Raw genomic sequence first — 26,022 nt, forward strand, 5'->3', positions numbered from 1 at the left:
ACACAGCAGATAATTTCAAAAACAGAAGTGGGAACTAGGGTAAGGCCTGGATTCCCTTTATTTGTCGGTGTCCTTGGTGGCCTTGTTTGGAATTACATTACAGTTTTCTGTTGAGAAAACGTTGCAGCGGTGGACTTTAAACCCACATCTCTGAAAGAATGGATCCTTAAATCCAGTACTCTGGACAGCTCGGCCACATTACCCACTGTTAAAATGGACTGCTGGGTCGTCGCCTTGCTCAGCCCAACTTTCCTTGTTTACCATCAAGGCTTTGAAATGAACAACCACTGGAAGGAGGTGCAACTGCCAGCACAAGAGCACAGGACTTGGTAGCTGGTTGGTTAAGGCGATGGACTACACTATTAGTTTGAACCCCATCCGTGACACACAACATTTGTTCTTTTCTCCCTTGCATGGCCCTACATGAAAGTAAAAACGCTGAAATAAAGCAGAACATGTGACAGCTTGCGCAAACAAACTCAATAAAGATGGCAGTGGTGGGATTTGAACCCACGCCTCCTTAGAGACTGGAGCCTTAATCCAGCGCCTTAGACCGCTCGGCCACACTACCCAGCTCTGGAAAAATATTCACACTTTCTCGTCAGTTACCTAGGGCGTCTGCACTTCCTTGTATTTTAGTCTTCTTTTTCATTTTCTTCTTTAAAATATTTATGTATCTCATGTTGCTCTTGCTTCCGTCATCTTTTTTGATTCTCTTTTTTAAAAATCTTAATTTATCTCATGTTGCTCTTTCTTGCATTGTGTACACTGAAAATTTGTTTCTGCTTTTATGTCTGAAGCAGATTGAATTTGAAAAACACAGCAGATAATTTCAAAAACAGAAGTGGGAACTAGGGTAAGGCCTGGATTCCCTTTATTTGTCTGGTGTCCTTGGTGGCCTTGTTTGGAATTACATTACAGTTTTCTGTTGAGAAAACGTTGCAGCGGTGGACTTTAAACCCACATCTCTGAAAGAATGGATCCTTAAATCCAGTACTCTGGACAGCTCGGCCACATTACCCACTGTTAAAATGGACTGCTGGGTCATCGCCTTGCTCAGCCCAACTTTCCTTGTTTACCATCAAGGCTTTGAAATGAACAACCACTGGAAGGAGGTGCAACTGCCAGCACAAGAGCACAGGACTTGGTAGCTGGTTGGTTAAGGCGATGGACTACACTATTGAGTTGGAACCCCATCCGTGACACACAACATTTGTTCTTTTCTCCCTTGCATGGCCCTACATGAAAGTAAAAACGCTGAAATAAAGCAGAACATGTGACAGCTTGCGCAAACAAACTCAATAAAGATGGCAGTGGTGGGATTTGAACCCACGCCTCCTTAGAGACTGGAGCCTTAATCCAGCGCCTTAGACCGCTCGGCCACACTACCCAGCTCTGGAAAAATATTCACACTTTCTCGTCAGTTACCTAGGGCGTCTGCACTTCCTTGTATTTTAGTCTTCTTTTTCATTTTCTTCTTTAAAATATTTATGTATCTCATGTTGCTCTTGCTTCCGTCATCTTTTTTGATTCTCTTTTTAAAAATCTTAATTTATCTCATGTTGCTCTTTCTTGCATTGTGTACACTGAAAATTTGTTTCTGCTTTTATGTCTGAAGCAGATTGAATTTGAAAAACACAGCAGATAATTTCAAAAACAGAAGTGGGAACTAGGGTAAGGCCTGGATTCCCTTTATTTGTCCGGTGTCCTTGGTGGCCTTGTTTGGAATTACATTACAGTTTTCTGTTGAGAAAACGTTGCAGCGGTGGACTTTAAACCCACATCTCTGAAAGAATGGATCCTTAAATCCAGTACTCTGGACAGCTCGGCCACATTACCCACTGTTAAAATGGACTGCTGGGTAAAATGGACTGCTGGGTCGTCGCCTTGCTCAGCCCAACTTTCCTTGTTTACCATCAAGGCTTTGAAATGAACAACCACCGGAAGGAGGTGCAACTGCCAGCACAAGAGCACAGGACTTGGTAGCTGGTTGGTTAAGGCGATGGACTACACTATTGAGTTGGAACCCCATCCGTGACACACAACATTTGTTCTTTTCTCCCTTGCATGGCCCTACATGAAAGTAAAAACGCTGAAATAAAGCAGAACATGTGACAGCTTGCGCAAACAAACTCAATAAAGATGGCAGTGGTGGGATTTGAACCCACGCCTCCTTAGAGACTGGAGCCTTAATCCAGCGCCTTAGACCGCTCGGCCACACTACCCAGCTCTGGAAAAATATTCACACTTTCTCGTCAGTTACCTAGGGCGTCTGCACTTCCTTGTATTTTAGTCTTCTTTTTCATTTTCTTCTTTAAAATATTTATGTATCTCATGTTGCTCTTGCTTCCGTCATCTTTTTTGATTCTCTTTTTAAAAATCTTAATTTATCTCATGTTGCTCTTTCTTGCATTGTGTACACTGAAAATTTGTTTCTGCTTTTATGTCTGAAGCAGATTGAATTTGAAAAACACAGCAGATAATTTCAAAAACAGAAGTGGGAACTAGGGTAAGGCCTGGATTCCCTTTATTTGTCTGGTGTCCTTGGTGGCCTTGTTTGGAATTACATTACAGTTTTCTGTTGAGAAAACGTTGCAGCGGTGGACTTTAAACCCACATCTCTGAAAGAATGGATCCTTAAATCCAGTACTCTGGACAGCTCGGCCACATTACCCACTGTTAAAATGGACTGCTGGGTCGTCGCCTTGCTCAGCCCAACTTTCCTTGTTTACCATCAAGGCTTTGAAATGAACAACCACTGGAAGGAGGTGCAACTGCCAGCACAAGAGCACAGGACTTGGTAGCTGGTTGGTTAAGGCGATGGACTACACTATTGAGTTGGAACCCCATCCGTGACACACAACATTTGTTCTTTTCTCCCTTGCATGGCCCTACATGAAAGTAAAAACGCTGAAATAAAGCAGAACATGTGACAGCTTGCGCAAACAAACTCAATAAAGATGGCAGTGGTGGGATTTGAACCCACGCCTCCTTAGAGACTGGAGCCTTAATCCAGCGCCTTAGACCGCTCGGCCACACTACCCAGCTCTGGAAAAATATTCACACTTTCTCGTCAGTTACCTAGGGCGTCTGCACTTCCTTGTATTTTAGTCTTCTTTTTCATTTTCTTCTTTAAAATATTTATGTATCTCATGTTGCTCTTGCTTCCGTCATCTTTTTTGATTCTCTTTTTAAAAATCTTAATTTATCTCATGTTGCTCTTTCTTGCATTGTGTACACTGAAAATTTGTTTCTGCTTTTATGTCTGAAGCAGATTGAATTTGAAAAACACAGCAGATAATTTCAAAAACAGAAGTGGGAACTAGGGTAAGGCCTGGATTCCTTTATTTGTCTGGTGTCCTTGGTGGCCTTGTTTGGAATTACATTACAGTTTTCTGTTGAGAAAACGTTGCAGCGGTGGACTTTAAACCCACATCTCTGAAAGAATGGATCCTTAAATCCAGTACTCTGGACAGCTCGGCCACATTACCCACTGTTAAAATGGACTGCTGGGTCATCGCCTTGCTCAGCCCAACTTTCCTTGTTTACCATCAAGGCTTTGAAATGAACAACCACTGGAAGGAGGTGCAACTGCCAGCACAAGAGCACAGGACTTGGTAGCTGGTTGGTTAAGGCGATGGACTACACTATTGAGTTGGAACCCCATCCGTGACACACAACATTTGTTCTTTTCTCCCTTGCATGGCCCTACATGAAAGTAAAAACGCTGAAATAAAGCAGAACATGTGACAGCTTGCGCAAACAAACTCAATAAAGATGGCAGTGGTGGGATTTGAACCCACGCCTCCTTAGAGACTGGAGCCTTAATCCAGCGCCTTAGACCGCTCGGCCACACTACCCAGCTCTGGAAAAATATTCACACTTTCTCGTCAGTTACCTAGGGCGTCTGCACTTCCTTGTATTTTAGTCTTCTTTTTCATTTTCTTCTTTAAAATATTTATGTATCTCATGTTGCTCTTGCTTCCGTCATCTTTTTTGATTCTCTTTTTAAAAATCTTAATTTATCTCATGTTGCTCTTTCTTGCATTGTGTACACTGAAAATTTGTTTCTGCTTTTATGTCTGAAGCAGATTGAATTTGAAAAACACAGCAGATAATTTCAAAAACAGAAGTGGGAACTAGGGTAAGGCCTGGATTCCCTTTATTTGTCCGGTGTCCTTGGTGGCCTTGTTTGGAATTACATTACAGTTTTCTGTTGAGAAAACGTTGCAGCGGTGGACTTTAAACCCACATCTCTGAAAGAATGGATCCTTAAATCCAGTACTCTGGACAGCTCGGCCACATTACCCACTGTTAAAATGGACTGCTGGGTCATCGCCTTGCTCAGCCCAACTTTCCTTGTTTACCATCAAGGCTTTGAAATGAACAACCACTGGAAGGAGGTGCAACTGCCAGCACAAGAGCACAGGACTTGGTAGCTGGTTGGTTAAGGCGATGGACTACACTATTGAGTTGGAACCCCATCCGTGACACACAACATTTGTTCTTTTCTCCCTTGCATGGCCCTACATGAAAGTAAAAACGCTGAAATAAAGCAGAACATGTGACAGCTTGCGCAAACAAACTCAATAAAGATGGCAGTGGTGGGATTTGAACCCACGCCTCCTTAGAGACTGGAGCCTTAATCCAGCGCCTTAGACCGCTCGGCCACACTACCCAGCTCTGGAAAAATATTCACACTTTCTCGTCAGTTACCTAGGGCGTCTGCACTTCCTTGTATTTTAGTCTTCTTTTTCATTTTCTTCTTTAAAATATTTATGTATCTCATGTTGCTCTTTCTTCCGTCATCTTTTTTTGATTCTCTTTTTAAAAATCTTAATTTATCTCATGTTGCTCTTTCTTGCATTGTGTACACTGAAAATTTGTTTCTGCTTTTATGTCTGAAGCAGATTGAATTTGAAAAACACAGCAGATAATTTCAAAAACAGAAGTGGGAACTAGGGTAAGGCCTGGATTCCTTTTATTTGTCCGGTGTCCTTGGTGGCCTTGTTTGGAATTACATTACAGTTTTCTGTTGAGAAAACGTTGCAGCGGTGGACTTTAAACCCACATCTCTGAAAGAATGGATCCTTAAATCCAGTACTCTGGACAGCTCGGCCACATTACCCACTGTTAAAATGGACTGCTGGGTCGTCGCCTTGCTCAGCCCAACTTTCCTTGTTTACCATCAAGGCTTTGAAATGAACAACCACTGGAAGGAGGTGCAACTGCCAGCACAAGAGCACAGGACTTGGTAGCTGGTTGGTTAAGGCGATGGACTACACTATTGAGTTGGAACCCCATCCGTGACACACAACATTTGTTCTTTTCTCCCTTGCATGGCCCTACATGAAAGTAAAAACGCTGAAATAAAGCAGAACATGTGACAGCTTGCGCAAACAAACTCAATAAAGATGGCAGTGGTGGGATTTGAACCCACGCCTCCTTAGAGACTGGAGCCTTAATCCAGCGCCTTAGACCGCTCGGCCACACTACCCAGCTCTGGAAAAATATTCACACTTTCTCGTCAGTTACCTAGGGCGTCTGCACTTCCTTGTATTTTAGTCTTCTTTTTCATTTTCTTCTTTAAAATATTTATGTATCTCATGTTGCTCTTGCTTCCGTCATCTTTTTTGATTCTCTTTTTAAAAATCTTAATTTATCTCATGTTGCTCTTTCTTGCATTGTGTACACTGAAAATTTGTTTCTGCTTTTATGTCTGAAGCAGATTGAATTTGAAAAACACAGCAGATAATTTCAAAAACAGAAGTGGGAACTAGGGTAAGGCCTGGATTCCCTTTATTTGTCCGGTGTCCTTGGTGGCCTTGTTTGGAATTACATTACAGTTTTCTGTTGAGAAAACGTTGCAGCGGTGGACTTTAAACCCACATCTCTGAAAGAATGGATCCTTAAATCCAGTACTCTGGACAGCTCGGCCACATTACCCACTGTTAAAATGGACTGCTGGGTCGTCGCCTTGCTCAGCCCAACTTTCCTTGTTTACCATCAAGGCTTTGAAATGAACAACCACTGGAAGGAGGTGCAACTGCCAGCACAAGAGCACAGGACTTGGTAGCTGGTTGGTTAAGGCGATGGACTACACTATTGAGTTGGAACCCCATCCGAGACACACAACATTTGTTCTTTTCTCCCTTGCATGGCCCTACATGAAAGTAAAAACGCTGAAATAAAGCAGAACATGTGACAGCTTGCGCAAACAAACTCAATAAAGATGGCAGTGGTGGGATTTGAACCCACGCCTCCTTAGAGACTGGAGCCTTAATCCAGCGCCTTAGACCGCTCGGCCACACTACCCAGCTCTGGAAAAATATTCACACTTTCTCGTCAGTTACCTAGGGCGTCTGCACTTCCTTGTATTTTAGTCTTCTTTTTCATTTTCTTCTTTAAAATATTTATGTATCTCATGTTGCTCTTGCTTCCGTCATCTTTTTTTGATTCTCTTTTTAAAAATCTTAATTTATCTCATGTTGCTCTTTCTTGCATTGTGTACACTGAAAATTTGTTTCTGCTTTTATGTCTGAAGCAGATTGAATTTGAAAAACACAGCAGATAATTTCAAAAACAGAAGTGGGAACTAGGGTAAGGCCTGGATTCCCTTTATTTGTCCGGTGTCCTTGGTGGCCTTGTTTGGAATTACATTACAGTTTTCTGTTGAGAAAACGTTGCAGCGGTGGACTTTAAACCCACATCTCTGAAAGAATGGATCCTTAAATCCAGTACTCTGGACAGCTCGGCCACATTACCCACTGTTAAAATGGACTGCTGGGTCGTCGCCTTGCTCAGCCCAACTTTCCTTGTTTACCATCAAGGCTTTGAAATGAACAACCACTGGAAGGAGGTGCAACTGCCAGCACAAGAGCACAGGACTTGGTAGCTGGTTGGTTAAGGCGATGGACTACACTATTGAGTTTGAACCCCATCCGTGACACACAACATTTGTTCTTTTCTCCCTTGCATGGCCCTACATGAAAGTAAAAACGCTGAAATAAAGCAGAACATGTGACAGCTTGCGCAAACAAACTCAATAAAGATGGCAGTGGTGGGATTTGAACCCACGCCTCCTTAGAGACTGGAGCCTTAATCCAGCGCCTTAGACCGCTCGGCCAAACTACCCAGCTCTGGAAAAATATTCACACTTTCTCGTCAGTTACCTAGGGCGTCTGCACTTCCTTGTATTTTAGTCTCTTTTTCATTTTCTTCTTTAAAATATTTATGTATCTCATGTTGCTCTTGCTTCCGTCATCTTTTTTTGATTCTCTTTTTAAAAATCTTAATTTATCTCATGTTGCTCTTTCTTGCATTGTGTACACTGAAAATTTGTTTCTGCTTTTATGTCCGAAGCAGATTGAATTTGAAAAACACAGCAGATAATTTCAAAAACAGAAGTGGGAACTAGGGTAAGGCCTGGATTCCCTTTATTTGTCCGGTGTCCTTGGTGGCCTTGTTTGGAATTACATTACAGTTTTCTGTTGAGAAAACGTTGCAGCGGTGGACTTTAAACCCACATCTCTGAAAGAATGGATCCTTAAATCCAGTACTCTGGACAGCTCGGCCACATTACCCACTGTTAAAATGGACTGCTGGGTCATCGCCTTGCTCAGCCCAACTTTCCTTGTTTACCATCAAGGCTTTGAAATGAACAACCACTGGAAGGAGGTGCAACTGCCAGCACAAGAGCACAGGACTTGGTAGCTGGTTGGTTAAGGCGATGGACTACACTATTGAGTTGGAACCCCATCCGTGACACACAACATTTGTTCTTTTCTCCCTTGCATGGCCCTACATGAAAGTAAAAACGCTGAAATAAAGCAGAACATGTGACAGCTTGCGCAAACAAACTCAATAAAGATGGCAGTGGTGGGATTTGAACCCACGCCTCCTTAGAGACTGGAGCCTTAATCCAGCGCCTTAGACCGCTCGGCCACACTACCCAGCTCTGGAAAGATATTCACACTTTCTCGTCAGTTACCTAGGGCGTCTGCACTTCCTTGTATTTTAGTCTTCTTTTTCATTTTCTTCTTTAAAATGTTTATGTATCTCATGTTGCTCTTTCTTCCGTCATCTTTTTTGATTCTCTTTTTAAAAATCTTAATTTATCTCATGTTGCTCTTTCTTGCATTGTGTACACTGAAAATTTGTTTCTGCTTTTATGTCTGAAGCAGATTGAATTTGAAAAACACAGCAGATAATTTCAAAAACAGAAGTGGGAACTAGGGTAAGGCCTGGATTCCCTTTATTTGTCCGGTGTCCTTGGTGGCCTTGTTTGGAATTACATTACAGTTTTCTGTTGAGAAAACGTTGCAGCGGTGGACTTTAAACCCACATCTCTGAAAGAATGGATCCTTAAATCCAGTACTCTGGACAGCTCGGCCACATTACCCACTGTTAAAATGGACTGCTGGGTCGTCGCCTTGCTCAGCCCAACTTTCCTTGTTTACCATCAAGGCTTTGAAATGAACAACCACTGGAAGGAGGTGCAACTGCCAGCACAAGAGCACAGGACTTGGTAGCTGGTTGGTTAAGGCGATGGACTACACTATTGAGTTGGAACCCCATCCGTGACACACAACATTTGTTCTTTTCTCCCTTGCATGGCCCTACATGAAAGTAAAAACGCTGAAATAAAGCAGAACATGTGACAGCTTGCGCAAACAAACTCAATAAAGATGGCAGTGGTGGGATTTGAACCCACGCCTCCTTAGAGACTGGAGCCTTAATCCAGCGCCTTAGACCGCTCGGCCACACTACCCAGCTCTGGAAAAATATTCACACTTTCTCGTCAGTTACCTAGGGCGTCTGCACTTCCTTGTATTTTAGTCTTCTTTTTCATTTTCTTCTTTAAAATATTTATGTATCTCATGTTGCTCTTGCTTCCGTCATCTTTTTTTGATTCTCTTTTTAAAAATCTTAATTTATCTCATGTTGCTCTTTCTTGCATTGTGTACACTGAAAATTTGTTTCTGCTTTTATGTCTGAAGCAGATTGAATTTGAAAAACACAGCAGATAATTTCAAAAACAGAAGTGGGAACTAGGGTAAGGCCTGGATTCCCTTTATTTGTCCGGTGTCCTTGGTGGCCTTGTTTGGAATTACATTACAGTTTTCTGTTGAGAAAACGTTGCAGCGGTGGACTTTAAACCCACATCTCTGAAAGAATGGATCCTTAAATCCAGTACTCTGGACAGCTCGGCCACATTACCCACTGTTAAAATGGACTGCTGGGTCGTCGCCTTGCTCAGCCCAACTTTCCTTGTTTACCATCAAGGCTTTGAAATGAACAACCACTGGAAGGAGGTGCAACTGCCAGCACAAGAGCACAGGACTTGGTAGCTGGTTGGTTAAGGCGATGGACTACACTATTGAGTTGGAACCCCATCCGTGACACACAACATTTGTTCTTTTCTCCCTTGCATGGCCCTACATGAAAGTAAAAACGCTGAAATAAAGCAGAACATGTGACAGCTTGCGCAAACAAACTCAATAAAGATGGCAGTGGTGGGATTTGAACCCACGCCTCCTTAGAGACTGGAGCCTTAATCCAGCGCCTTAGACCGCTCGGCCACACTACCCAGCTCTGGAAAAATATTCACACTTTCTCGTCAGTTACCTAGGGCGTCTGCACTTCCTTGTATTTTAGTCTTCTTTTTCATTTTCTTCTTTAAAATATTTATGTATCTCATGTTGCTCTTGCTTCCGTCATCTTTTTTGATTCTCTTTTTAAAAATCTTAATTTATCTCATGTTGCTCTTTCTTGCATTGTGTACACTGAAAATTTGTTTCTGCTTTTATGTCTGAAGCAGATTGAATTTGAAAAACACAGCAGATAATTTCAAAAACAGAAGTGGGAACTAGGGTAAGGCCTGGATTCCTTTTATTTGTCCGGTGTCCTTGGTGGCCTTGTTTGGAATTACATTACAGTTTTCTGTTGAGAAAACGTTGCAGCGGTGGACTTTAAACCCACATCTCTGAAAGAATGGATCCTTAAATCCAGTACTCTGGACAGCTCGGCCACATTACCCACTGTTAAAATGGACTGCTGGGTCGTCGCCTTGCTCAGCCCAACTTTCCTTGTTTACCATCAAGGCTTTGAAATGAACAACCACTGGAAGGAGGTGCAACTGCCAGCACAAGAGCACAGGACTTGGTAGCTGGTTGGTTAAGGCGATGGACTACACTATTGAGTTGGAACCCCATCCGTGACACACAACATTTGTTCTTTTCTCCCTTGCATGGCCCTACATGAAAGTAAAAACGCTGAAATAAAGCAGAACATGTGACAGCTTGCGCAAACAAACTCAATAAAGATGGCAGTGGTGGGATTTGAACCCACGCCTCCTTAGAGACTGGAGCCTTAATCCAGCGCCTTAGACCGCTCGGCCACACTACCCAGCTCTGGAAAAATATTCACACTTTCTCGTCAGTTACCTAGGGCGTCTGCACTTCCTTGTATTTTAGTCTTCTTTTTCATTTTCTTCTTTAAAATATTTATGTATCTCATGTTGCTCTTGCTTCCGTCATCTTTTTTGATTCTCTTTTTAAAAATCTTAATTTATCTCATGTTGCTCTTTCTTGCATTGTGTACACTGAAAATTTGTTTCTGCTTTTATGTCTGAAGCAGATTGAATTTGAAAAACACAGCAGATAATTTCAAAAACAGAAGTGGGAACTAGGGTAAGGCCTGGATTCCCTTTATTTGTCCGGTGTCCTTGGTGGCCTTGTTTGGAATTACATTACAGTTTTCTGTTGAGAAAACGTTGCAGCGGTGGACTTTAAACCCACATCTCTGAAAGAATGGATCCTTAAATCCAGTACTCTGGACAGCTCGGCCACATTACCCACTGTTAAAATGGACTGCTGGGTCGTCGCCTTGCTCAGCCCAACTTTCCTTGTTTACCATCAAGGCTTTGAAATGAACAACCACTGGAAGGAGGTGCAACTGCCAGCACAAGAGCACAGGACTTGGTAGCTGGTTGGTTAAGGCGATGGACTACACTATTGAGTTGGAACCCCATCCGTGACACACAACATTTGTTCTTTTCTCCCTTGCATGGCCCTACATGAAAGTAAAAACGCTGAAATAAAGCAGAACATGTGACAGCTTGCGCAAACAAACTCAATAAAGATGGCAGTGGTGGGATTTGAACCCACGCCTCCTTAGAGACTGGAGCCTTAATCCAGCGCCTTAGACCGCTCGGCCACACTACCCAGCTCTGGAAAAATATTCACACTTTCTCGTCAGTTACCTAGGGCGTCTGCACTTCCTTGTATTTTAGTCTTCTTTTTCATTTTCTTCTTTAAAATATTTATGTATCTCATGTTGCTCTTTCTTCCGTCATCTTTTTTTGATTCTCTTTTTAAAAATCTTAATTTATCTCATGTTGCTCTTTCTTGCATTGTGTACACTGAAAATTTGTTTCTGCTTTTATGTCTGAAGCAGATTGAATTTGAAAAACACAGCAGATAATTTCAAAAACAGAAGTGGGAACTAGGGTAAGGCCTGGATTCCCTTTATTTGTCCGGTGTCCTTGGTGGCCTTGTTTGGAATTACATTACAGTTTTCTGTTGAGAAAACGTTGCAGCGGTGGACTTTAAACCCACATCTCTGAAAGAATGGATCCTTAAATCCAGTACTCTGGACAGCTCGGCCACATTACCCACTGTTAAAATGGACTGCTGGGTCGTCGCCTTGCTCAGCCCAACTTTCCTTGTTTACCATCAAGGCTTTGAAATGAACAACCACTGGAAGGAGGTGCAACTGCCAGCACAAGAGCACAGGACTTGGTAGCTGGTTGGTTAAGGCGATGGACTACACTATTGAGTTGGAACCCCATCCGTGACACACAACATTTGTTCTTTTCTCCCTTGCATGGCCCTACATGAAAGTAAAAACGCTGAAATAAAGCAGAACATGTGACAGCTTGCGCAAACAAACTCAATAAAGATGGCAGTGGTGGGATTTGAACCCACGCCTCCTTAGAGACTGGAGCCTTAATCCAGCGCCTTAGACCGCTCGGCCAAACTACCCAGCTCTGGAAAAATATTCACACTTTCTCGTCAGTTACCTAGGGCGTCTGCACTTCCTTGTATTTTAGTCTCTTTTTCATTTTCTTCTTTAAAATATTTATGTATCTCATGTTGCTCTTGCTTCCGTCATCTTTTTTGATTCTCTTTTTAAAAATCTTAATTTATCTCATGTTGCTCTTTCTTGCATTGTGTACACTGAAAATTTGTTTCTGCTTTTATGTCTGAAGCAGATTGAATTTGAAAAACACAGCAGATAATTTCAAAAACAGAAGTGGGAACTAGGGTAAGGCCTGGATTCCCTTTATTTGTCTGGTGTCCTTGGTGGCCTTGTTTGGAATTACATTACAGTTTTCTGTTGAGAAAACGTTGCAGCGGTGGACTTTAAACCCACATCTCTGAAAGAATGGATCCTTAAATCCAGTACTCTGGACAGCTCGGCCACATTACCCACTGTTAAAATGGACTGCTGGGTCGTCGCCTTGCTCAGCCCAACTTTCCTTGTTTACCATCAAGGCTTTGAAATGAACAACCACTGGAAGGAGGTGCAACTGCCAGCACAAGAGCACAGGACTTGGTAGCTGGTTGGTTAAGGCGATGGACTACACTATTGAGTTTGAACCCCATCCGTGACACACAACATTTGTTCTTTTCTCCCTTGCATGGCCCTACATGAAAGTAAAAACGCTGAAATAAAGCAGAACATGTGACAGCTTGCGCAAACAAACTCAATAAAGATGGCAGTGGTGGGATTTGAACCCACGCCTCCTTAGAGACTGGAGCCTTAATCCAGCGCCTTAGACCGCTCGGCCACACTACCCAGCTCTGGAAAAATATTCACACTTTCTCGTCAGTTACCTAGGCGTCTGCACTTCCTTGTATTTTAGTCTTCTTTTTCATTTTCTTCTTTAAAATATTTATGTATCTCATGTTGCTCTTGCTTCCGTCATCTTTTTTGATTCTCTTTTTAAAAATCTTAATTTATCTCATGTTGCTCTTTCTTGCATTGTGTACACTGAAAATTTGTTTCTGCTTTTATGTCTGAAGCAGATTGAATTTGAAAAACACAGCAGATAATTTCAAAAACAGAAGTGGGAACTAGGGTAAGGCCTGGATTCCCTTTACGGTGTCCTTGGTGGCCTTGTTTGGAATTACATTACAGTTTTCTGTTGAGAAAACGTTGCAGCGGTGGACTTTAAACCCACATCTCTGAAAGAATGGATCCTTAAATCCAGTACTCTGGACAGCTCGGCCACATTACCCACTGTTAAAATGGACTGCTGGGTCATCGCCTTGCTCAGCCCAACTTTCCTTGTTTACCATCAAGGCTTTGAAATGAACAACCACCGGAAGGAGGTGCAACTGCCAGCACAAGAGCACAGGACTTGGTAGCTGGTTGGTTAAGGCGATGGACTACACTATTGAGTTGGAACCCCATCCGTGACACACAACATTTGTTCTTTTCTCCCTTGCATGGCCCTACATGAAAGTAAAAATGCTGAAATAAAGCAGAACATGTGACAGCTTGCGCAAACAAACTCAATAAAGATGGCAGTGGTGGGATTTGAACCCACGCCTCCTTAGAGACTGGAGCCTTAATCCAGCGCCTTAGACCGCTCGGCCACACTACCCAGCTCTGGAAAAATATTCACACTTTCTCGTCAGTTACCTAGGGCGTCTGCACTTCCTTGTATTTTAGTCTTCTTTTTCATTTTCTTCTTTAAAATGTTTATGTATCTCATGTTGCTCTTTCTTCCGTCATCTTTTTTGATTCTCTTTTTAAAAATCTTAATTTATCTCATGTTGCTCTTTCTTGCATTGTGTACACTGAAAATTTGTTTCTGCTTTTATGTCTGAAGCAGATTGAATTTGAAAAACACAGCAGATAATTTCAAAAACAGAAGTGGGAACTAGGGTAAGGCCTGGATTCCTTTTATTTGTCCGGTGTCCTTGGTGGCCTTGTTTGGAATTACATTACAGTTTTCTGTTGAGAAAACGTTGCAGCGGTGGACTTTAAACCCACATCTCTGAAAGAATGGATCCTTAAATCCAGTACTCTGGACAGCTCGGCCACATTACCCACTGTTAAAATGGACTGCTGGGTCGTCGCCTTGCTCAGCCCAACTTTCCTTGTTTACCATCAAGGCTTTGAAATGAACAACCACTGGAAGGAGGTGCAACTGCCAGCACAAGAGCACAGGACTTGGTAGCTGGTTGGTTAAGGCGATGGAATACACTATTGAGTTGGAACCCCATCCGAGACACACAACATTTGCTCTTTTCTCCCTTGCATGGCCCTACATGAAAGTAAAAACGCTGAAATAAAGCAGAACATGTGACAGCTTGCGCAAACAAACTCAATAAAGATGGCAGTGGTGGGATTTGAACCCACGCCTCCTTAGAGACTGGAGCCTTAATCCAGCGCCTTAGACCGCTCGGCCACACTACCCAGCTCTGGAAAAATATTCACACTTTCTCGTCAGTTACCTAGGGCGTCTGCACTTCCTTGTATTTTAGTCTTCTTTTTCATTTTCTTCTTTAAAATATTTATGTATCTCATGTTGCTCTTGCTTCCGTCATCTTTTTTGATTCTCTTTTTAAAAATCTTAATTTATCTCATGTTGCTCTTTCTTGCATTGTGTACACTGAAAATTTGTTTCTGCTTTTATGTCTGAAGCAGATTGAATTTGAAAAACACAGCAGATAATTTCAAAAACAGAAGTGGGAACTAGGGTAAGGCCTGGATTCCCTTTATTTGTCTGGTGTCCTTGGTGGCCTTGTTTGGAATTACATTACAGTTTTCTGTTGAGAAAACGTTGCAGCGGTGGACTTTAAACCCACATCTCTGAAAGAATGGATCCTTAAATCCAGTACTCTGGACAGCTCGGCCACATTACCCACTGTTAAAATGGACTGCTGGGTCGTCGCCTTGCTCAGCCCAACTTTCCTTGTTTACCATCAAGGCTTTGAAATGAACAACCACTGGAAGGAGGTGCAACTGCCAGCACAAGAGCACAGGACTTGGTAGCTGGTTGGTTAAGGCGATGGACTACACTATTGAGTTTGAACCCCAACCGAGACACACAACATTTGTTCTTTTCTCCCTTGCATGGCCCTACATGAAAGTAAAAACGCTGAAATAAAGCAGAACATGTGACAGCTTGCGCAAACAAACTCAATAAAGATGGCAGTGGTGGGATTTGAACCCACGCCTCCTTAGAGACTGGAGCCTTAATCCAGCGCCTTAGACCGCTCGGCCACACTACCCAGCTCTGGAAAAATATTCACACTTTCTCGTCAGTTACCTAGGGCGTCTGCACTTCCTTGTATTTTAGTCTTCTTTTTCATTTTCTTCTTTAAAATATTTATGTATCTCATGTTGCTCTTGCTTCCGTCATCTTTTTTTGATTCTCTTTTTAAAAATCTTAATTTATCTCATGTTGCTCTTTCTTGCATTTGTACACTGAAAATTTGTTTCTGCTTTTATGTCTGAACAGATTGAATTTGTTTGGGAATTACATTACAGTTTTCTTGTTTGAGAAAAGTTTTCTGTTGAGAAAACGTTGCAGCGGTGGACTTTAAACCCACATCTCTGAAAGAATGGATCCTTAAATCCAGTACTCTGGACAGCTCGGCCACATTACCCACTGTTAAAATGGACTGCTGGGTCGTCGCCTTGCTCAGCCCAACTTTCCTTGTTTACCATCAAGGCTTTGAAATGAACAACCACTGGAAGGAGGTGCAACTGCCAGCACAAGAGCACAGGACTTGGTAGCTGGTTGGTTAAGGCGATGGACTACACTATTGAGTTGGAACCCCATCCGTGACACACAACATTTGTTCTTTTCTCCCTTGCATGGCCCTACATGAAAGTAAAAACGCTGAAATAAAGCAGAACATGTGACAGCTTGCGCAAACAAACTCAATAAAGATGGCAGTGGTGGGATTTGAACCCACGCCTCCTTAGAGACTGGAGCCTTAATCCAGCGCCTTAGACCGCTCGGCCACACTACCCAGCTCTGGAAAAATATTCACACTTTCTCGTCAGTTACCTAGGGCGTCTGCACTTCCTTGTATTTTAGTCTTCTTTTTCATTTTCTTCTTTAAAATATTTATGTATCTCATGTTGCTCTTGCTTCCGTCATCTTTTTTTGATTCTCTTTTTAAAAATCTTAATTTATCTCATGTTGCTCTTTCTTGCATTGTGTACACTGAAAATTTGTTTCTGCTTTTATGTCTGAAGCAGATTGAATTTGAAAAACACAGCAGATAATTTCAAAAACAGAAGTGGGAACTAGGGTAAGGCCTGGATTCCCTTTATTTGTCTGGTGTCCTTGGTGGCCTTGTTTGGAATTACATTACAGTTTTCTGTTGAGAAAACGTTGCAGCGGTGGACTTTAAACCCACATCTCTGAAAGAATGGATCCTTAAATCCAGTACTCTGGACAGCTCGGCCACATTACCCACTGTTAAAATGGACTGCTGGGTCGTCGCCTTGCTCAGCCCAACTTTCCTTGTTTACCATCAAGGCTTTGAAATGAACAACCACTGGAAGGAGGTGCAACTGCCAGCACAAGAGCACAGGACTTGGTAGCTGGTTGGTTAAGGCGATGGACTACACTATTGAGTTTGAACCCCAACCGAGACACACAACATTTGTTCTTTTCTCCCTTGCATGGCACTACATGAAAGTAAAAACGCTGAAATAAAGCAGAACATGTGACAGCTTGCGCAACCAAACTCAATAAAGATGGCAGTGGTGGGAATTGAACCCACGCCTCCTTAGAGACTGGAGGCTTAATACAGCACCTTAGACCGCTCGGCCACACTACCCAGCTCTGGAAAAATTTTCACACTTTCTCGTCAGTTACCTACGGCGTCTGCACTTCCTTGTATTTTAGTCTTCTTTTTCATTTTCTTCTTTAAAATATTTATGTATCTCATGTTGCTCTTGCTTCCGTCATCTTTTTTTGATTCTCTTTTTAAAAATCTTAATTTATCTCATGTTGCTCTTTTTCATTGTGTACACTGAAAATTGTTTCTGCTTTTATGTCACTTGTTTGCAGATAATTTTGGGAACATAAGGCCTGGACAGTTTTCTGTTTGGAATTACATTACAGTTTTCTGTTGAGAAAACGTTGCAGCGGTGGACTTTAAACCCACATCTCTGAAAGAATGGATCCTTAAATCCAGTACTCTGGACAGCTCGGCCACATTACCCACTGTTAAAATGGACTGCTGGGTCGTCGCCTTGCTCAGCCCAACTTTCCTTGTTTACCATCAAGGCTTTGAAATGAACAACCACTGGAAGGAGGTGCAACTGCCAGCACAAGAGCACAGGACTTGGTAGCTGGTTGGTTAATGCGATGGAATACACTATTGAGTTGGAACCCCATCCGTGACACACAACATTTGCTCTTTTCTCCCTTGCATGGCCCTACATGAAAGTAAAAACGCTGAAATAAAGCAGAACATGTGACAGCTTGCGCAAACAAACTCAATAAAGATGGCAGTGGTGGGATTTGAACCCACGCCTCCTTAGAGACTGGAGCCTTAATCCAGCGACTTAGACCGCTCGGCAAAACTACCCAGCTCTGGAAAAATATTCACACTTTCTCGTCAGTTACCTAGGCGTCTGCACTTCCTTGTATTTTAGTCTTCTTTTTCATTTTCTTCTTTAAAATATTTATGTATCTCATGTTGCTCTTGCTTCCGTCATCTTTTTTTGATTCTCTTTTTAAAAATCTTAATTTATCTCATGTTGCTCTTTCTTGCATTGTGTACACTGAAAATTTGTTTCTGCTTTTATGTCTGAAGCAGATTGAATTTGAAAAACACAGCAGATAATTTCAAAAACAGAAGTGGGAACTAGGGTAAGGCCTGGATTCCCTTTATTTGTCTGGTGTCCTTGGTGGCCTTGTTTGGAATTACATTACAGTTTTCTGTTGAGAAAACGTTGCAGCGGTGGACTTTAAACCCACATCTCTGAAAGAATGGATCCTTAAATCCAGTACTCTGGACAGCTCGGCCACATTACCCACTGTTAAAATGGACTGCTGGGTCGTCGCCTTGCTCAGCCCAACTTTCCTTGTTTACCATCAAGGCTTTGAAATGAACAACCACTGGAAGGAGGTGCAACTGCCAGCACAAGAGCACAGGACTTGGTAGCTGGTTGGTTAAGGCGATGGACTACACTATTGAGTTTGAACCCCAACCGAGACACACAACATTTGTTCTTTTCTCCCTTGCATGGCCCTACATGAAAGTAAAAACGCTGAAATAAAGCAGAACATGTGACAGCTTGCGCAACCAAACTCAATAAAGATGGCAGTGGTGGGAATTGAACCCACGCCTCCTTAGAGACTGGAGCCTTAATCCAGCACCTTAGACCGCTCGGCCACACTACCCAGCTCTGGAAAAATATTCACACTTTCTCGTCAGTTACCTAGGGCGTCTGCACTTCCTTGTATTTTAGTCTTCTTTTTCATTTTCTTCTTTAAAATATTTATGTATCTCATGTTGCTCTTGCTTCCGTCATCTTTTTTGATTCTCTTTTTAAAAATCTTAATTTATCTCATGTTGCTCTTTCTTGCATTGTGTACACTTGTTTGGAATTACATTACAGTTTTCTGTTGAGAAAACGTTGCAGCGGTGGACTTTAAACCCACATCTCTGAAAGAATGGATCCTTAAATCCAGTACTCTGGACAGCTCGGCCACATTACCCACTGTTAAAATGGACTGCTGGGTCGTCGCCTTGCTCAGCCCAACTTTCCTTGTTTACCATCAAGGCTTTGAAATGAACAACCACTGGAAGGAGGTGCAACTGCCAGCACAAGAGCACAGGACTTGGTAGCTGGTTGGTTAAGGCGATGGAATACACTATTGAGTTGGAACCCCATCCGAGACACACAACATTTGCTCTTTTCTCCCTTGCATGGCCCTACATGAAAGTAAAAACGCTGAAATAAAGCAGAACATGTGACAGCTTGCGCAACCAAACTCAATAAAGATGGCAGTGGTGGGAATTGAACCAACGCCTCCTTAGAGACTGGAGCCTTAATCCAGCACCTTAGACCGCTCGGCCACACTACCCATCTCTGGAAAAATATTCACACTTTCTCGTCAGTTACCTAGGGCGTCTGCACTTCCTTGTATTTTAGTCTTCTTTTTCATTTTCTTCTTTAAAATATTTATGTATCTCATGTTGCTCTTGCTTCCGTCATCTTTTTTGATTCTCTTTTTAAAAATCTTAATTTATCTCATGTTGCTCTTTTTCTTGTACACTGAAAATTTGTTTCTGCTTTTATGTCTGAACAGATTGTTTGCAGATAATTTCAAAAACAGAAGTGGGAACATTACATTTGTCTGGTGTTTTCTTGTTTGGAATTACAACAGTTTTCTGTTGAAAGCGTTGGACTTTAAACCCACATCTCTGAAAGAATGGATCCTTAAATCCAGTACTCTGGACAGCTCGGCCACATTACCCACTGTTAAAATGGACTGCTGGGTCATCGCCTTGCTCAGCCCAACTTTCCTTGTTTACCATCAAGGCTTTGAAATGAACAACCACCAGAAGGAGGTGCAACTGCCAGCACAAGAGCACAGGACTTGGTAGCTGGTTGGTTAAGGCGATGGACTACACTATTGAGTTGGAACCCCATCCGTGACACACAACATTTGTTCTTTTCTCCCTTGCAGGGCCCTACATGAAAGTAAAAATGCTGAAATAAAGCATAACATGTGACAGCTTGCGCAAACAAACTCAATAAAGATGGCAGTGGTGGGATTTGAACCCACGCCTCCTTAGAGACTGGAGCCTTAATCCAGCGCCTTAGACCGCTCGGCCACACTACCCAGCTCTGGAAAGATATTCACACTTTCTCGTCAGTTACCTAGGGCGTCTGCACTTCCTTGTATTTTAGTCTTCTTTTTCATTTTCTTCTTTAAAATATTTATGTATCTCATGTTGCTCTTTCTTCCGTCATCTTTTTTTGATTCTCTTTTTAAAAATCTTAATTTATCTCATGTTGCTCTTTCTTGCATTGTGTACACTGAAAATTTGTTTCTGCTTTTATGTCTGAAGCAGATTGAATTTGAAAAACACAGCAGATAATTTCAAAAACAGAAGTGGGAACTAGGGTAAGGCCTGGATTCCCTTTATTTGTCCGGTGTCCTTGGTGGCCTTGTTTGGAATTACATTACAGTTTTCTGTTGAGAAAACGTTGCAGCGGTGGACTTTAAACCCACATCTCTGAAAGAATGGATCCTTAAATCCAGTACTCTGGACAGCTCGGCCACATTACCCACTGTTAAAATGGACTGCTGGGTCATCGCCTTGCTCAGCCCAACTTTTCTTGTTTACCATCAAGGCTTTGAAATGAACAACCACTGGAAGGAGGTGCAACTGCCAGCACAAGAGCACAGGACTTGGTAGCTGGTTGGTTAAGGCGATGGACTACACTATTGAGTTGGAACCCCATCCGTGACACACAACATTTGTTCTTTTCTCCCTTGCATGGCCCTACATGAAAGTAAAAACGCTGAAATAAAGCAGAACATGTGACAGCTTGCGCAAACAAACTCAATAAAGATGGCAGTGGTGGGATTTGAACCCACGCCTCCTTAGAGACTGGAGCCTTAATCCAGCGCCTTAGACCGCTCGGCCACACTACCCAGCTCTGGAAAAATATTCACACTTTCTCGTCAGTTACCTAGGGCGTCTGCACTTCCTTGTATTTTAGTCTTCTTTTTCATTTTCTTCTTTAAAATATTTATGTATCTCATGTTGCTCTTGCTTCCGTCATCTTTTTTGATTCTCTTTTTAAAAATCTTAATTTATCTCATGTTGCTCTTTCTTGCATTGTGTACACTGAAAATTTGTTTCTGCTTTTATGTCTGAAGCAGATTGAATTTGAAAAACACAGCAGATAATTTCAAAAACAGAAGTGGGAACTAGGGTAAGGCCTGGATTCCCTTTATTTGTCCGGTGTCCTTGGTGGCCTTGTTTGGAATTACATTACAGTTTTCTGTTGAGAAAACGTTGCAGCGGTGGACTTTAAACCCACATCTCTGAAAGAATGGATCCTTAAATCCAGTACTCTGGACAGCTCGGCCACATTACCCACTGTTAAAATGGACTGCTGGGTCGTCGCCTTGCTCAGCCCAACTTTCCTTGTTTACCATCAAGGCTTTGAAATGAACAACCACTGGAAGGAGGTGCAACTGCCAGCACAAGAGCACAGGACTTGGTAGCTGGTTGGTTAAGGCGATGGACTACACTATTGAGTTTGAACCCCATCCGAGACACACAACATTTGTTCTTTTCTCCCTTGCATGGCCCTACATGAAAGTAAAAACGCTGAAATAAAGCAGAACATGTGACAGCTTGCGCAAACAAACTCAATAAAGATGGCAGTGGTGGGATTTGAACCCACGCCTCCTTAGAGACTGGAGCCTTAATCCAGCGCCTTAGACCGCTCGGCCACACTACCCAGCTCTGGAAAAAAATTCACACTTTCTCGTCAGTTACCTAGGGCGTCTGCACTTCCTTGTATTTTAGTCTTCTTTTTCATTTTCTTCTTTAAAATATTTATGTATCTCATGTTGCTCTTGCTTCCGTCATCTTTTTTGATTCTCTTTTTAAAAATCTTAATTTATCTCATGTTGCTCTTTCTTGCATTGTGTACACTGAAAATTTGTTTCTGCTTTTATGTCTGAAGCAGATTGAATTTGAAAAACACAGCAGATAATTTCAAAAACAGAAGTGGGAACTAGGGTAAGGCCTGGATTCCCTTTATTTGTCCGGTGTCCTTGGTGGCCTTGTTTGGAATTACATTACAGTTTTCTGTTGAGAAAACGTTGCAGCGGTGGACTTTAAACCCACATCTCTGAAAGAATGGATCCTTAAATCCAGTACTCTGGACAGCTCGGCCACATTACCCACTGTTAAAATGGACTGCTGGGTCATCGCCTTGCTCAGCCCAACTTTTCTTGTTTACCATCAAGGCTTTGAAATGAACAACCACTGGAAGGAGGTGCAACTGCCAGCACAAGAGCACAGGACTTGGTAGCTGGTTGGTTAAGGCGATGGACTACACTATTGAGTTGGAACCCCATCCGTGACACACAACATTTGTTCTTTTCTCCCTTGCATGGCCCTACATGAAAGTAAAAACGCTGAAATAAAGCAGAACATGTGACAGCTTGCGCAAACAAACTCAATAAAGATGGCAGTGGTGGGATTTGAACCCACGCCTCCTTAGAGACTGGAGCCTTAATCCAGCGCCTTAGACCGCTCGGCCACACTACCCAGCTCTGGAAAAATATTCACACTTTCTCGTCAGTTACCTAGGCGTCTGCACTTCCTTGTATTTTAGTCTTCTTTTTCATTTTCTTCTTTAAAATATTTATGTATCTCATGTTGCTCTTGCTTCCGTCATCTTTTTTGATTCTCTTTTTAAAAATCTTAATTTATCTCATGTTGCTCTTTCTTGCATTGTGTACACTGAAAATTTGTTTCTGCTTTTATGTCTGAAGCAGATTGAATTTGAAAAACACAGCAGATAATTTCAAAAACAGAAGTGGGAACTAGGGTAAGGCCTGGATTCCTTTTATTTGTCTGGTGTCCTTGGTGGCCTTGTTTGGAATTACATTACAGTTTTCTGTTGAGAAAACGTTGCAGCGGTGGACTTTAAACCCACATCTCTGAAAGAATGGATCCTTAAATCCAGTACTCTGGACAGCTCGGCCACATTACCCACTGTTAAAATGGACTGCTGGGTCGTCGCCTTGCTCAGCCCAACTTTCCTTGTTTACCATCAAGGCTTTGAAATGAACAACCACTGGAAGGAGGTGCAACTGCCAGCACAAGAGCACAGGACTTGGTAGCTGGTTGGTTAAGGCAATGGACTACACTATTGAGTTTGAACCCCATCCGTGACACACAACATTTGTTCTTTTCTCCCTTGCATGGCCCTACATGAAAGTAAAAACGCTGAAATAAAGCAGAACATGTGACAGCTTGCGCAAACAAACTCAATAAATATGGCAGTGGTGGGATTTGAACCCACGCCTCCTTAGAGACTGGAGCCTTAATCCAGCGCCTTAGACCGCTCGGCCACACTACCCAGCTCTGGAAAAATATTCACACTTTCTCGTCAGTTACCTAGGGCGTCTGCACTTCCTTGTATTTTAGTCTTCTTTTTCATTTTCTTCTTTAAAATATTTATGTATCTCATGTTGCTCTTGCTTCCGTCATCTTTTTTTGATTCTCTTTTTAAAAATCTTAATTTATCTCATGTTGCTCTTTCTTGCATTGTGTACACTGAAAATTTGTTTCTGCTTTTATGTCTGAAGCAGATTGAATTTGAAAAACACAGCAGATAATTTCAAAAACAGAAGTGGGAACTAGGGTAAGGCCTGGATTCCTTTTATTTGTCCGGTGTCCTTGGTGGCCTTGTTTGGAATTACATTACAGTTTTCTGTTGAGAAAACGTTGCAGCGGTGGACTTTAAACCCACATCTCTGAAAGAATGGATCCTTAAATCCAGTACTCTGGACAGCTCGGCCACATTACCCACTGTTAAAATGGACTGCTGGGTCGTCGCCTTGCTCAGCCCAACTTTCCTTGTTTACCATCAAGGCTTTGAAATGAACAACCACTGGAAGGAGGTGCAACTGCCAGCACAAGAGCACAGGACTTGGTAGCTGGTTGGTTAAGGCGATGGACTACACTATTGAGTTTGAACCCCATCCGTGACACACAACATTTGTTCTTTTCTCCCTTGCATGGCCCTACATGAAAGTAAAAACGCTGAAATAAAGCAGAACATGTGACAGCTTGCGCAAACAAACTCAATAAAGATGGCAGTGGTGGGATTTGAACCCACGCCTCCTTAGAGACTGTGGCCTTAATCCAGCACCTTAGATCACTCGGCCACACTACCCAGCTCTGAAAAATATTCACACTTTCTCGTCAGTTACCTAGGGCGTCTGCACTTCCTTGTATTTTAGTCTTCTTTTTCATTTTCTTCTTTAAAATATTTATGTATCTCATGTTGCTCTTGCTTCCGTCATCTTTTTTTGATTCTCTTTTTAAAAATCTTAATTTATCTCATGTTGCTCTTTCTTGCATTGTGTACACTGAAAATTTGTTTCTGCTTTTATGTCTGAAGCAGATTGAATTTGAAAAACACAGCAGATAATTTCAAAAACAGAAGTGGGAACTAGGGTAAGGCCTGGATTCCCTTTATTTGTCCGGTGTCCTTGGTGGCCTTGTTTGGAATTACATTACAGTTTTCTGTTGAGAAAACGTTGCAGCGGTGGACTTTAAACCCACATCTCTGAAAGAATGGATCCTTAAATCCAGTACTCTGGACAGCTCGGCCACATTACCCACTGTTAAAATGGACTGCTGGGTCATCGCCTTGCTCAGCCCAACTTTCCTTGTTTACCATCAAGGCTTTGAAATGAACAACCACTGGAAGGAGGTGCAACTGCCAGCACAAGAGCACAGGACTTGGTAGCTGGTTGGTTAAGGCGATGGACTACACTATTGAGTTGGAACCCCATCCGTGACACACAACATTTGTTCTTTTCTCCCTTGCATGGCCCTACATGAAAGTAAAAACGCTGAAATAAAGCAGAACATGTGACAGCTTGCGCAAACAAACTCAATAAAGATGGCAGTGGTGGGATTTGAACCCACGCCTCCTTAGAGACTGGAGCCTTAATCCAGCACCTTAGTCCGCTCGGCCACACTACCCAGCTCTGGAAAAATATTCACACTTTCTCGTCAGTTACCTAGGGCGTCTGCACTTCCTTGTATTTTAGTCTTCTTTTTCATTTTCTTCTTTAAAATATTTATGTATCTCATGTTGCTCTTGCTTCCGTCATCTTTTTTGATTCTCTTTTTAAAAATCTTAATTTATCTCATGTTGCTCTTTCTCTTGCATTGTTTCTGCTTTTACACTTGTTTGGAATTACATTACAGTTTTCTGTTGTTTGGAATTAATTACAGTTTTCTGTTGAGAAAACGTTGGTGGACTTTAAACCCACATCTCTGAAAGAATGGATCCTTAAATCCAGTACTCTGGACAGCTCGGCCACATTACCCACTGTTAAAATGGACTGCTGGGTCGTCGCCTTGCTCAGCCCAACTTTCCTTGTTTACCATCAAGGCTTTGAAATGAACAACCACTGGAAGGAGGTGCAACTGCCAGCACAAGAGCACAGGACTTGGTAGCTGGTTGGTTAAGGCGATGGACTACACTATTGAGTTGGAACCCCATCCGTGACACACAACATTTGTTCTTTTCTCCCTTGCATGGCCCTACATGAAAGTAAAAACGCTGAAATAAAGCAGAACATGTGACAGCTTGCGCAAACAAACTCAATAAAGCTGGCAGTGGTGGGATTTGAACCGACGCCTCCTTAGAGACTGGAGCCTTAATCCAGTGCCTTAGACCGCTCGGCCACACTACCCAGCTCTGGAAAAATATTCACACTTTCTCGTCAGTTACCTAGAACGTCTGCACTCCCTTGTATTTTTGTGTTCTTTTTCATTTTCCTCTTTAAAATCTTTATGTATCTCATGTTGCTCTTGCTTCCTTCATCTTTTTTTGATTCTCTTTTTAAAAATCTTAATTGATCTCATGTTGATCTTTCTTCCATCATGTGCACTTGTAATTAGTTTCTGCTTTTATGTCTGAAGCATATTGAATTTGAAAAACATGGCAGGTAATTTCAAAAACAGACGTGGGAATCAGGGTAAAGGCTGGATTCCCTTTATTTGTCCGGTGTAATTGGTGGCCTTGTTTGAAATTACATTACGGTTTTCTGTTGAGAAAACGTTGCAGCGGTGGACTTTAAACCCACATCTCTGAAAGAATGGATACTTAAATCCAGTACTCTGGACAGCTCGGCCACATTACCCACTGTTAAAATGGACTGCTGGGTCGTCGCCTTGCTCAGCCCAACTT

At 42.3% G+C, this 26,022-nt stretch overlaps 27 non-coding genes across 27 annotated transcripts; all 27 read right to left on the reverse strand.

Moving 5' to 3' along the window:
- Positions 1 to 489: 489 nt before the first annotated feature.
- trnal-aag (transfer RNA leucine (anticodon AAG)) lies at positions 490 to 571 on the reverse strand. Its single transcript has one exon. It is a non-coding gene; the product is annotated as a tRNA-Leu (tRNA).
- A 737-nt stretch (positions 572 to 1,308) lies between these two features.
- Positions 1,309 to 1,390, reverse strand: trnal-aag (transfer RNA leucine (anticodon AAG)). Its single transcript has one exon. It is a non-coding gene; the product is annotated as a tRNA-Leu (tRNA).
- Positions 1,391 to 2,143: 753 nt separating this feature from the next.
- trnal-aag (transfer RNA leucine (anticodon AAG)) lies at positions 2,144 to 2,225 on the reverse strand. The gene has a single exon. It is a non-coding gene; the product is annotated as a tRNA-Leu (tRNA).
- A 736-nt stretch (positions 2,226 to 2,961) lies between these two features.
- Positions 2,962 to 3,043, reverse strand: trnal-aag (transfer RNA leucine (anticodon AAG)). Its single transcript has one exon. It is a non-coding gene; the product is annotated as a tRNA-Leu (tRNA).
- A 735-nt stretch (positions 3,044 to 3,778) lies between these two features.
- Positions 3,779 to 3,860, reverse strand: trnal-aag (transfer RNA leucine (anticodon AAG)). The gene has a single exon. It is a non-coding gene; the product is annotated as a tRNA-Leu (tRNA).
- A 736-nt stretch (positions 3,861 to 4,596) lies between these two features.
- On the reverse strand, positions 4,597 to 4,678 carry trnal-aag (transfer RNA leucine (anticodon AAG)). Its single transcript has one exon. It is a non-coding gene; the product is annotated as a tRNA-Leu (tRNA).
- Positions 4,679 to 5,415: 737 nt separating this feature from the next.
- On the reverse strand, positions 5,416 to 5,497 carry trnal-aag (transfer RNA leucine (anticodon AAG)). The gene has a single exon. It is a non-coding gene; the product is annotated as a tRNA-Leu (tRNA).
- Positions 5,498 to 6,233: 736 nt separating this feature from the next.
- Positions 6,234 to 6,315, reverse strand: trnal-aag (transfer RNA leucine (anticodon AAG)). Its single transcript has one exon. It is a non-coding gene; the product is annotated as a tRNA-Leu (tRNA).
- Positions 6,316 to 7,052: 737 nt separating this feature from the next.
- On the reverse strand, positions 7,053 to 7,134 carry trnal-aag (transfer RNA leucine (anticodon AAG)). Its single transcript has one exon. It is a non-coding gene; the product is annotated as a tRNA-Leu (tRNA).
- A 736-nt stretch (positions 7,135 to 7,870) lies between these two features.
- On the reverse strand, positions 7,871 to 7,952 carry trnal-aag (transfer RNA leucine (anticodon AAG)). The gene has a single exon. It is a non-coding gene; the product is annotated as a tRNA-Leu (tRNA).
- A 736-nt stretch (positions 7,953 to 8,688) lies between these two features.
- Positions 8,689 to 8,770, reverse strand: trnal-aag (transfer RNA leucine (anticodon AAG)). Its single transcript has one exon. It is a non-coding gene; the product is annotated as a tRNA-Leu (tRNA).
- A 737-nt stretch (positions 8,771 to 9,507) lies between these two features.
- Positions 9,508 to 9,589, reverse strand: trnal-aag (transfer RNA leucine (anticodon AAG)). Its single transcript has one exon. It is a non-coding gene; the product is annotated as a tRNA-Leu (tRNA).
- Positions 9,590 to 10,325: 736 nt separating this feature from the next.
- Positions 10,326 to 10,407, reverse strand: trnal-aag (transfer RNA leucine (anticodon AAG)). Its single transcript has one exon. It is a non-coding gene; the product is annotated as a tRNA-Leu (tRNA).
- Positions 10,408 to 11,143: 736 nt separating this feature from the next.
- trnal-aag (transfer RNA leucine (anticodon AAG)) lies at positions 11,144 to 11,225 on the reverse strand. The gene has a single exon. It is a non-coding gene; the product is annotated as a tRNA-Leu (tRNA).
- A 737-nt stretch (positions 11,226 to 11,962) lies between these two features.
- On the reverse strand, positions 11,963 to 12,044 carry trnal-aag (transfer RNA leucine (anticodon AAG)). Its single transcript has one exon. It is a non-coding gene; the product is annotated as a tRNA-Leu (tRNA).
- A 735-nt stretch (positions 12,045 to 12,779) lies between these two features.
- On the reverse strand, positions 12,780 to 12,861 carry trnal-aag (transfer RNA leucine (anticodon AAG)). Its single transcript has one exon. It is a non-coding gene; the product is annotated as a tRNA-Leu (tRNA).
- A 729-nt stretch (positions 12,862 to 13,590) lies between these two features.
- Positions 13,591 to 13,672, reverse strand: trnal-aag (transfer RNA leucine (anticodon AAG)). Its single transcript has one exon. It is a non-coding gene; the product is annotated as a tRNA-Leu (tRNA).
- Positions 13,673 to 14,408: 736 nt separating this feature from the next.
- On the reverse strand, positions 14,409 to 14,490 carry trnal-aag (transfer RNA leucine (anticodon AAG)). Its single transcript has one exon. It is a non-coding gene; the product is annotated as a tRNA-Leu (tRNA).
- Positions 14,491 to 15,226: 736 nt separating this feature from the next.
- On the reverse strand, positions 15,227 to 15,308 carry trnal-aag (transfer RNA leucine (anticodon AAG)). The gene has a single exon. It is a non-coding gene; the product is annotated as a tRNA-Leu (tRNA).
- A 665-nt stretch (positions 15,309 to 15,973) lies between these two features.
- trnal-aag (transfer RNA leucine (anticodon AAG)) lies at positions 15,974 to 16,055 on the reverse strand. Its single transcript has one exon. It is a non-coding gene; the product is annotated as a tRNA-Leu (tRNA).
- Positions 16,056 to 18,366: 2,311 nt separating this feature from the next.
- Positions 18,367 to 18,448, reverse strand: trnal-aag (transfer RNA leucine (anticodon AAG)). The gene has a single exon. It is a non-coding gene; the product is annotated as a tRNA-Leu (tRNA).
- Positions 18,449 to 19,815: 1,367 nt separating this feature from the next.
- On the reverse strand, positions 19,816 to 19,897 carry trnal-aag (transfer RNA leucine (anticodon AAG)). Its single transcript has one exon. It is a non-coding gene; the product is annotated as a tRNA-Leu (tRNA).
- A 737-nt stretch (positions 19,898 to 20,634) lies between these two features.
- On the reverse strand, positions 20,635 to 20,716 carry trnal-aag (transfer RNA leucine (anticodon AAG)). The gene has a single exon. It is a non-coding gene; the product is annotated as a tRNA-Leu (tRNA).
- A 736-nt stretch (positions 20,717 to 21,452) lies between these two features.
- Positions 21,453 to 21,534, reverse strand: trnal-aag (transfer RNA leucine (anticodon AAG)). Its single transcript has one exon. It is a non-coding gene; the product is annotated as a tRNA-Leu (tRNA).
- A 736-nt stretch (positions 21,535 to 22,270) lies between these two features.
- On the reverse strand, positions 22,271 to 22,352 carry trnal-aag (transfer RNA leucine (anticodon AAG)). The gene has a single exon. It is a non-coding gene; the product is annotated as a tRNA-Leu (tRNA).
- A 735-nt stretch (positions 22,353 to 23,087) lies between these two features.
- trnal-aag (transfer RNA leucine (anticodon AAG)) lies at positions 23,088 to 23,169 on the reverse strand. Its single transcript has one exon. It is a non-coding gene; the product is annotated as a tRNA-Leu (tRNA).
- Positions 23,170 to 24,724: 1,555 nt separating this feature from the next.
- trnal-aag (transfer RNA leucine (anticodon AAG)) lies at positions 24,725 to 24,806 on the reverse strand. Its single transcript has one exon. It is a non-coding gene; the product is annotated as a tRNA-Leu (tRNA).
- Between the last annotated feature and the right edge of the window lie 1,216 nt (positions 24,807 to 26,022).

Source organism: Oncorhynchus masou, unplaced genomic scaffold (assembly GCF_036934945.1).
Source record: "Oncorhynchus masou masou isolate Uvic2021 unplaced genomic scaffold, UVic_Omas_1.1 unplaced_scaffold_1322, whole genome shotgun sequence".
Taxonomy (NCBI): Eukaryota; Metazoa; Chordata; class Actinopteri; order Salmoniformes; family Salmonidae; genus Oncorhynchus; species Oncorhynchus masou.